This window comes from Gasterosteus aculeatus, chromosome Y (genome assembly GCF_964276395.1).
Source record: "Gasterosteus aculeatus chromosome Y, fGasAcu3.hap1.1, whole genome shotgun sequence".
Lineage (NCBI taxonomy): Eukaryota > Metazoa > Chordata > Actinopteri > Perciformes > Gasterosteidae > Gasterosteus > Gasterosteus aculeatus.
The window spans coordinates 10,763,916-10,774,850 of NC_135709.1; positions in this window are offsets into that span (position 1 = coordinate 10,763,916).

Genomic DNA, 10,935 nt, shown 5'->3' on the forward strand with positions numbered 1-10,935 from the left:
CTGAGGTGATCCGAGGTCCAAGAAGGGAGCGTGAAGCTTAATCACACGTCTAGGATGATAGCTGCGTGTCATCTGACCAAACCGCTGACAACAACAGATGTTCCAGCAGAGGAACATCAAGGAGGAGAAGTATAGACACACATATACAACGAAGAAATCCACAAACACTGAGCTAATGTCACACACCACTTCCAGATTAGAGAAGGAACGGGAACTGCTGGGATAGTTGATTAACACTTATGGTAAAGAATGTTCAGGATGCAAACAAACAAATGCCAAAGATATTACAGTAACAGAAATTGAGGATTTTGAATTCAGAGCGGCTATTCGGTCACAATGACCAATCATTACCAAGATAAAACTAAGCAGCATTAGACACATTCACGGGGAACATCTGGACAGAAGGAGGAGAGAGATGTCCACCATTTCATAGAATTATGCTTATTCAGATAACTCCAGCATTGTCTCGGTTGAAAGGCATATGTCATAGTAAGAATTGAAAATAAGAATTGTTTTTAGGAGGCTAGAAGTTCTTGTATGTCCTGTTTCTATATTACCGCAAACAGAGCTGAGATCATTATTCAATGCAAGTGAATCAACACAACAACAAGTGGAGAGATTGTGTCCATTTATGAGGGAGAGTAAACTATGAAGGGCTAGGGTCTCAACTGTTGACCCACTGGTTATGTTCTCCTCCTCAACATGTTTTCAACCTGAAGCATCACTGTGGCACTGCCACGTATAGAATGGTTATTCTGTTTGATGATGTCATCCCTCCAGCAACCATCAGGGATGGGGGCATTTTTAGAAAGTCACATCCAGAGCTGCCCCTGGTGGGGGCAAATTATATGCCCTATAGTGTTTTTCCTTTAGTTTCAGATACTTTGTCCCTATATAATGTGTTGATACGTGTTGAACTTTAAGCTACTGAGGCCAAATTCACTAAGAGATCCAGAGGAACATCTTCAGGAGTTTTTTCCAACAGCAGCTATGTGGGGAAAAGATCGAATAAACTAAGAATGTATTTGTATTAAGAACTACACTGATTTCTCAGGGGAAACTCACGGTTTACCTAAGAAACTGATGCGGTTAACAGTAGACACAGTTACTGGTAGTTAAGATCACATCACCAGGGATAACCACCACCAGAGAAAGCCTTAAGAAGAAAGACAGATCTACATTAGTCTGAAGGTCACATAAATAAGTGAAAAGGATGCTAAGAAGGTGCCAAGGAGGGTGCCAGATGATATTGAATTCCAGAATCAGATCACAGCTGAATTTGTGGACAATAATAAAATGTTGATTGGATGAAACTGCTTTTAATAACAGGTGCTACAAATGAAAACCTGCATGAGTCATTGGATGAAATGAGACTCATGGCCTAGAATAACAAAGTGGCTTTAGACATGATGTTAGCTGGAAACGGTAGCTTCTGCTACGGTAGCTTCGGTAGCTTCTGCTAATGTTTGGATCTGTTTGTTGTGCAATCATGTTTGTTGTGCAATCATCTCCAACAACACAGCTCCTGATGGCTTGGTGACCAGAGCACCAGCCACACTGACAGCTTGAACCAGCAGCTGGCAGACAACTAACGCGACGACAGTCCTCTCACCAACGGGTTTGTCAGTATTTTTGCACAACGGAAAAGTGCATTCTTGTCTACGTTAACCCTTGTTGTGTTACAGTCATGATCTAGTCCACTGCAGATGAAGCTGCATCTCCTGCATCCTTGGATTCCTGCAGGGATTGGTCGATACTGTGCTTAGTGAGATTAGTATACAGGGAAATCGGAGCGAGTAGATGATGAGAGACAATCACTGTTGACGGATGTGAGTGTATGATCATTTTTCAGTCCTTGAGAGATGCTCACAGTGAACTGTGAGCCAGGAGGGAATTGTTAGGGATTTGAGCAAGAAGTGCACCTCTAGTGGTGGAAATTATAATACGTGTAATAATGTTTAGTGTTAGAATTGTAGTTTGTGATGTTAGATATTAGTTATTACATTAACATGTTAGATGAAGTGAATGCAATTTGAATCAAACACAATGTATAGTCATGTAAATCATATAAACACTGTACACATTAACATTATGTCACAATGTGATGTTAAAACCTGGGGACGGATGCTAATTGCCGTCCTTCATGGATTTCTTCAAATTTTATCCCCAAAGAGGGTTTTTTGGGAGTTTTTTCTCCTGTCAGGTAGTAAATGAACAACTTAATGCAAGGCAGCCGACTGAGGCAAATGTCTTGAGAATTGGACCACATGAACTGTCTTAGATCTTATGATGAAGTGTGATAAATGGTGATCATTAATGATGTGTTGTAATAAAGGTGTACTAGTTATAAGATGAAAACTTAAACTATGTATGCTTTGTTATATTCACTCATTGAGGCATAAAGCCAAATGAATCTACATTGAATGTGTTGGAATGTGAGGGACAAATAGGACAGAGAGGTTTAGGTTACAGCTGCAGCTTCACACCTCGATGTGAAGGGGACAGTCCAGGAGGAGATACTTTGAAGGAGAAGCCAATGACATTCAAATGCACCCAAGAAGACACACCTCAAGAGTTTTCAAAGGACCAAAGCGGGGAAAGGACTGTTAGAATTTTCCTGCAGCCGCTTTGATAAGTCACTTTAGACTTGCTCAGAGAATTCTCTATTTCGTGAAATATTTTACTCTTTGCTTTGTATTTCACTTTGTAATTGTATTCCCTATAACGTTGTTTAGTTATTAAATACTTTTGATTTTTTAATTTAAGTAAGCTGACTCTTTTGTATCTTCGTTTCCGGCCGGGATGAGAACAAAGGAGTGAGGCCTCCCTCGAGGGCTTTCTGAACCCCAACATTGGATCGGGCAGGAGGTGGCCTGGAGGTGATTAGCATCACCAAAGGCTATGTGAATAGATGTTTTAACACACACCCCAACATGAGGGACTGGGGGAGAACAGAATACAACTAGAATATCTGCCGATTTGGGAATTATTGCATGCAGTGTAAAACACAATCATCAGATTTTGAATAACAGAATTAGAATGTCCATTCCAACAGAAATGTGTAGATTTCATTGAGTTAAAGTGTTAAGAAGGAAACATAGTCTCACTATCAAAGAAACAACTTCCAAATGGATTAGAATGTTAGCAAAACACCAGATGTTATAGTTTAGAAACTCATGTGGAATCTTTGAGATAACAGCAGACGATTACCAATGCAGGAAGAACCAACCTGACCTTTATGAATGTGTAATGAAATTGCTCTTCTAATTCAAGACACAAGGACTGATGAGACACACAGATGACACAATTACCCCACATTAAGGGAAATAATTGGGTAAAATGTTGAGTTCCAGTTATATTTAAATATACACAGATTAGATGGTAGAACTTGTTTGCTTGAAGAGAGAAAGACACACCCACACATCTAGACACACACACCTACACATAGCCGCACCATAGTGCTTCTCTATTCAACAGCCAACATTGGGGGATCTTGTCCTAATGGGACCTCCGGTTTGCAGAGTAGTCTGCTCACAGGAACTGAGGTGATCCGAGGACCAAGGAGGGAGAGTGAAGCTATATCACACGTCTAGGATGACAGCTGCGTGTCATCTGACCAAACCGCTGACAACAACAGATGTTCCAGCAGAGGAACATCAAGGAGGAGAAGTATAGACACACACATACAACAAAGAGATCCACAAACACTGAGCTAATGTCACACACCATTTCCCCATTATAAAAGGAACAGGAACTGCTGGGATACTTGATAAACTGTTAATAGGTAGGCTTACTCCTTTGGCCTACCGGCGCGACGGAACAATGATACCAGAGGATGAACGGACGTCCAGGCGTTTATCTCTTCAGCCATTGAACTCGTGGCATTGTTTAAGCAGGCACAACATGCTAGACTGCCCGCTCTCGGGAGAGACGGGTACAGAGAGAGAAAGGGGTGGGAACACTGCCTTTATATGGAAGTGGTGCTCTCGATATCACATGACTCAGGAATCAGGAAACAGTTACAGTTACATGCATCCATACACTCTTAACGCTCCTACTTATGAATGACATGTATACTGTGCAACACTTACATGACCAAATAAACAAAAACAGAACAAAAACATGGCATTGTCGAATGTCAACATTTTATACACCAAACATGATTCCCCAAAATTTCTTTAACTTAAGTTTGGAGACGGGCTTTGTCATAACGTCTGCGACCATGTTGTCGGTGGGACAGTAAACAAGGGACATCTTGTCTTCCCTTATGGTAGACCTGATGAAATGATATATTTTATGTCCACATGCTTAAACCGTTGTCTGCACACAGGGTTCCTAACAAGCGCAATTGTCCCCTGGTTTTCCCCTGGTTATCCTCGTAGACCGTTTTCGCATACGCATAGGAATCCATCCCTCCCAGTAGTTGCTCCAAGTGAATACACTCCTGTATTGTCGAAACGTTCCAGTATTTTTCAACAAACCTCCTTTGTGACACTTTTACCGAGCCGTCAGACTGGCTGAAGTCCATGCCCAGAAAATACTTAAACCTACCTAGGTCCTTCATCTTAAATCTGGTAGAAAGCATGTTCACCCTCTCCAAACTCTGGGTGTTGCTGGCTGCAATGATCAGATCATCCTCCCAAATAACCACTATTACCTTCCCTGTCTCTGTAGACTCTTTTGTGTAAACACTGTGGTCTGCCAGGTTCTGAATAAAGTTGTCATCTACTAGGCAGGTATGGAGCATCTCATTCCAATTTCGCCCCGACTGCTTCAGGCCGTAGATTGACTTCTCTAGTTTACACACCAGCTCATCTCCCTCCTTTTTGTAACCTTCAGGTTGTTCCATGTAGATGTCTCAATCAATGGGGGCATGTAGGTAAGCGGTTTTCACATCCATTTGATGCAGAATCAAATCGTCTTGGACTGCCTTCTGCATCACTACACGAATACTTGTCAGATTTGCTGTTGGTGAGAATGTCTCGCCATAATCTATCCTTGCTCTCTGGCTGTATCCTTTTGCTACAAACCTAGCTTTGTACTGGTCGTTTCCGTCAATGTCTCCCTTGATCGAATATACCCATTTTCCTCCCACTGTCTTCCTGCCCTCTGGTAGCTTAGTCAGGGTAAAGGTTTGGTTGTCCTCTAGGGACCTCATCTCCTCGTCCATTGCTTTCTTCCACTTTCCTGACTCAGTTGATGTCATGGCCTCTTTAAAGGTCAGAGGCACACCACAAACTGCTCGGTAGCAATAATCTACACTAGTGAGCGTACTGTCGTCATCAGCATCTTCTAGAGAATAATCTCTTAGATACCCCGGGGCTTTATGCTCTCTGGTAGGGTATCTCCCACTGTCATGTGGCGTCTCCCTAGGATGCTTCTCGCGGTCGTCCTCTGATGCGGATTGTGGACCGTCAGTCAATACGTCGGTGTTCGGTACGCTAGGCTGTGAAGTCTCTACTCTCTTATCGCAACCCCCTTTGGGATCCAGTCCTAGCTCCTGAGTCTGAGTCTCATTTTCACAGGTTGTCTTGGTGACAAACTTTACCAGCCTGTGCTTCTGTACTTTTCCTTTACCCGGGTAGTAAACTAGGTAGGCGGGACTGCCTTGTCGTGCCCTACAAAGAATCCTCTGTCACACCTAGAATCTAGTTTGCCTCTGTCTTGCTGGTAGGCATAACACTCTGACCCGAATTTATGGATATTGGCTAAATTGCACTTTTTACCTGTCAGTGCGGTGTATGGGGTAGTGCCTGTGTGCTTGTTAAAACACCGGTTCCTGGTATAGGCGGCTTCCTGGATGGCATAGTGCCAAAGACTCTTAGGTAAGCCACTGTCAATGAGCTTACATCTGGCCATCTCGAAAAGAGTTCGCCCTTCCCTTTCAGCTGTTCCGTTCTGGTGCGGGGAGTAAGGACAGGAAGTCTCGTGCCTGATTTTGTTCTTTCTCAGTAGTGTCTGAAACCCTCGGTTAGTAAATTCAGTCCAGTTATCTGATCTGATGCACTTCACAGTACCGTAAGGCGCCACATCTGCCAGGTACTTCTCTGTAGCCTGAACTGCATCGCTTTTTGCTTTCAGAAAGTAGACAAGCACTGCCCCCGTACACACATCTGTGAAAGACTGCATGTATTTAAAACCATCTATGGACTCATTGTTAATTGGACCGGTTAGGTCTGTGTTCACCAGCTCAAGCGGTGTCTTTACTCTGTCAGTCGGATCTCTGTTTCTTGTCTGCGTGAACTTCCCCTCTATGCATACTGCACATTCTTTATCAGGCCTGCGCTTTGGACCTTTAATGTGCATTCCCTCTGTCACGTCCTGCAGTTTCAAGATATGGTCATAATTACAATGACCCATTACCTCATGCCATGTCTGAATATCATAGCTGACGTGACACACATCATCTAGATCACACTCGGTTTGCAGGTAGTACATTCTCTTACATACATAGATTTCAAACCTTGCGCCATCCGGTGACTCTAGAACATCTTTTCCTTTGTCGAAAAACACTTTGGCACCGTGGGCGGTAGCAGACTTTACTGAGAAGAGTTCTTGAGGGTACGAGGGAATGTAGAGGGCGTTCTTTAATGTCACTGTACACCGGTGCCCCCCACTGCTTATGAGACATACCTGTGCGTCTCCCCTGCCTTTCACCACACCGACAGTACGCTTCCCATCTGCGAGCTCCATACTGTGTCTCTCCGGCCTGAAGGTGCTGTCAAAGCTTTTGAACTTGCTCCTATCGTTGATGATGTGGGACGACGCGCCCGTGTCCATGATCATTCCCCTTCTCTGGGTCTGCAGCATTTTCCCTGAGAGACTGGCATCTTCTGTTTGTGCCCTGAAGGTGCGGTCTTCTCCCGCGGCTCCCCGGTCGCCGTCTGTTTCACAACCGGGCCTACGGCCACCGCCGCCATCTTGTACACACGCACAACGGGCGCCCCGCTCACGCTCCTTCTTTGTGCACGCTTTGTCAGTGTTCCCCCTGCTTCTGCAAAAACTGCACCAAACTTTCTCTGTGCAGTCATCCCTTCTGTGGCCCTTTTCTCCGCACCGCCAACACACCATCTCCACTTGTCCAGTCTTTTTCCTCGGCGCCGCTTGCGCCCTCAGCACCCTTTCTCCTGCCTCTTCTAGGACTGGGTCTGCGTCTTCTGAAGCCTCAAAATGTCTTAACTTTGCCTTGAACTCTCCCAGTGTCATGTCGGCTGAACCATGCGTCACCATCAGTGTGAACGGCTTGTACTTCTCCGGTAATCCCCTCATGATCATCGCCATCATCAGTCCCTCGCTCGGTGCTTCGCCTGCACTCCTGAGTGCCGTAATGATCTGCTCAGCTCTAATGATGTATTTGGTTACGTCTCGTTGTCAGCTTTCTTCAGCGCTGTCATTGTTTGTCATTGTCATTGTTTATGTACAGGGAAACAATCTGGGGCCTACCTTTTCCGATTTAGTGTTCTTTTAACACTTTGAGACTCTCTCGGCCCTTGTCCTTTGTGTCTCTGAATATCAGCCCCAAGCTTGTGTTGTCAAGCAGCGGCGCCAATGCACAGTAGGCGTCCACATTCAGCTTATCATGTTTAGCCCTGTCTTCCTCCGACAGTGGTTCAGCGGGCTCCGTCAGGATCGTGCTTCAGCCCCATCCCGTGCATGCAGCACAGCATCCTCTCTTCCCAGAGCTCACACTGTTGTGTCGCAGACTCGACAAACACGACAAAAAGATCGGACAGGAGACTTGCTAGAAAAGTAATGCGTGTGCTTTTTATGGACGTTGCGTGACACAAAAAAATACCCCGCATCCAGTGCCGGTTCCCTCTTTTATATGGATGCCCCGTAGGGACAAACTTAAGATCAATACACAACACCCCCCCCTTTACTTTTAACTCCCCCAACCATACAGACGTAAACAATCTTTTCTTTGTATTATAACAGCCCCTCTGCTTTTAACAATCGTACCAAATTACCTACCCCAAAAATAACCTTCCCTTGAACTAGGGAAAGAGGGTAGACTACCTCCATTCCCAGACTTGACCCTGGGGTGTATTCTGCCCCAATGTTGGAGGTTAGTCTCTGCGCTACATGTTCAATCTGTCCGGGGGTCGTCGTTCTCTTGTGGGGTACTGACAACGTACGGGTAAGTCTACTATTCCACTGTCACTGGGTCTGAGTGGTGATGGTGTAAGTCCCTGCTGCGGTGCGTCAGCACCTTGAGTCGGCACACCTCCTGGTTCAGATGAGGAGGGAACACTTTCCCTGTCTTTGTGTTGCGGCAGTGGATGCTCAGATGATGGCTGAAACCCCTGGAAGGCTTCCAGTAGCTGTTCTGGGTTTGTCATTTGACCTGAATCATCACTGAGGTTGGTGCCTGGCAACAGTTGGTCCACATGTCTCCTCCAGATGATGTTCTCTGGTGTTTGGACTGTGTAGGACACTGGACCTGTTTGAGCGACCACAGTTGCTTGTACCCACTTTGGACCGTTACAGTAGTTCCGAACAAGAACTCTCTCTCCAGCTCTTAAGCTTCGGTCCTTTGCTTTGTTCCGCCTCTCCACCTGCGCTCTTTGTTGTGTCTGTACGGCCTGCTTAACCTTTCTCAGAAGGTCGAGTTGTGTGCGAAGCTGTCTTTTCATCATGGCTGACGCGGGGGCCACCTTGGTTGTAGCATGCGGGGTGTTTCGGTATGTTAACAGGAAGGTGTTTAGGCGCCTGTTAAGCGATTCGTTTCCCTGCGATGATATTAGAGCCTGCTTCATCGTCTGCACAAATCTTTCCACTAGGCAGTTTGTGGCACGATGGTACGGCGCTAACTTGATGTGTTGGATTCCGTTTGCTTCCATGAATGACTGGAACTCTTCAGACACCAGTTGCGGCCCGTTATCACTAACGAGTTGCGTGGGCAATCCAAAACGACTGAAGATTGACCGTAGCTCTTCGATGGTTCTCTCTGATGAAGTGCTCTTCATTATGGCAACCTCTGGCCATTTGCTGTGTGCTCCTTCATTCGCACCATGCCACAGTGCCCTGAATGGAGTTCCTCAAGCACCTGCTTTCTAAGTGGCGGCGGAATGATGACCTTATTAACCCATAACAAACATCCAGCCTGGACCGTGAGCTCGTTCCTCCTCCCCAGGTAAGGCTTTAGACTGACCGACATCTCTCCCCTTCTCCCACAAGTGACAATGTCCATGACCTCAGCCATCACCGGGTCAGTGCGGGTGAACTTCTTCACGTGGGCTGAGGTAACTGGGGCGTTGCTCACTTCCTTAAAGTAAAAGATTTTGGCCTGGGAGTGCTCCCTGTGTGTGACAGGTAAGGGAAGCCTTGAGAGGCCGTCTGCATTACAGTGCTGATCAGCTTTTCTGTATTTGATGTCGTACTGGTGGGCGGACAACAACAAGGCCCATCGCTGCATTCGGCTGGCAGCGAGCGATGGTATTCCAGTGTGAGGACCAAAAATGGAAGTGAGTGGTCTATGGTCTGTGAGTAACATGAATCGCTGTCCGAACAGAAACTAATGGAATTTCTTTACTCCGAATATTATCGCAAGTGCTTCACGCTCGATCTGTGCATAATTGCGCTCTGCTTTGCTTAAGGTCCGTGATGCAAAAGCAATAGCCTTTTCTTCACCTGATGGCATTATGTGTGAGATCACAGCCCCCATACCATAAGGCGATGCGTCACAGGCCAACTGTAATGGCCAGGCAGGATTGAAGTGGGTGAGGGCTTCTGCATGGACTAAAGCTCTTTTAGCTTCCCTAAAAGCTTCCTCACATCTGTCCGACCACTTCCACTGTGTGGTTTTGTTCAAAAGTCATGCAGTGGTTTTAGCAGGTTCGATAAATTCGGCACAAACTTTGCATAGTATGTTAGTAATTCCAAGAATGATCGCAGCTGACTCACATTTTGTGGCGACGGAGCTTCCTCGACAGCTTTCACCTTGGATGGCGCCTTGTGCAGCCCAGCACCGTCGATAATGTGGCCCAAGTACTCAACTGAAGACTGGAAAAACTCACATTTGTCCGTCCGGACTCGCAGTCCGTACTCCATCAGTCTCTGTAGTGCAGCGTCAAGGTTTCTCAGGTGCTCCTGTTCGTCTTTACCTGTGATGAGTAGATCATCGAGGTAACACTGGACCCCCGTGAGCCCACTCAGTATCTGGTCCATAGCTCTCTGGAATAAGGCCGGGGCTGAGGTGATCCCAAAAGGAAGCCTCCGGTACCTGAACAGTCCCTTGTGAGTCACTACGGTCAACAGTTCTTGTCACTCTTCATCAACCTGCATTTGTAGGTAGGCCTGACGTAAGTCTAGCTTACTGAATTTCTGTCCTCCAGCTAAACCAGCAAACAGATCGTCGCTGAGGAGTAACGGATAGTGTTCAGCGGTTAAGACAGGGTTAACAGTGACTTTGAAATTGCCACAAAGTCTGATGGATCCGTCCTTCTTCATGACTGGAACAACTGGTGTAGCCCATTCACTAACGCGTACTGAGTCCAATAGCCCACTCTTGACTAGTTTGTCTAGTTCCACTTCCACTTTTGGCTTTATGGCATAAAGACAGACCTGGCTTTGAAGCATTTGGGCTTGCTGTTTGGTTTCACTGTCAATTTAACTGTTATGTCCTTCATCCTTCCAAGTTCGTCCTTGAAAACTGCAGCATGTTTTCTCAATATTCCTTGCAGGTTTATGTCCCCAACCTTTGCAACCATATTAATTTCCTGCCAGTTTAGTTTGATCTTTTCCAGCCATGTGCCCCTCTTTGTTTTTACATACACGCTCAATGTGACCCTTTTTGCCACAACTTCTACAGTCTAAGTCTTTGCACCAACACTCCTCTGCGTGGTGACCTGTTCTCCCACAGCGATAGCATGGCTTGCCACCAACAGTTTTGCTTCTGAAATCGGTAGACACCTTATGCACTTGGGTTGTACTTAG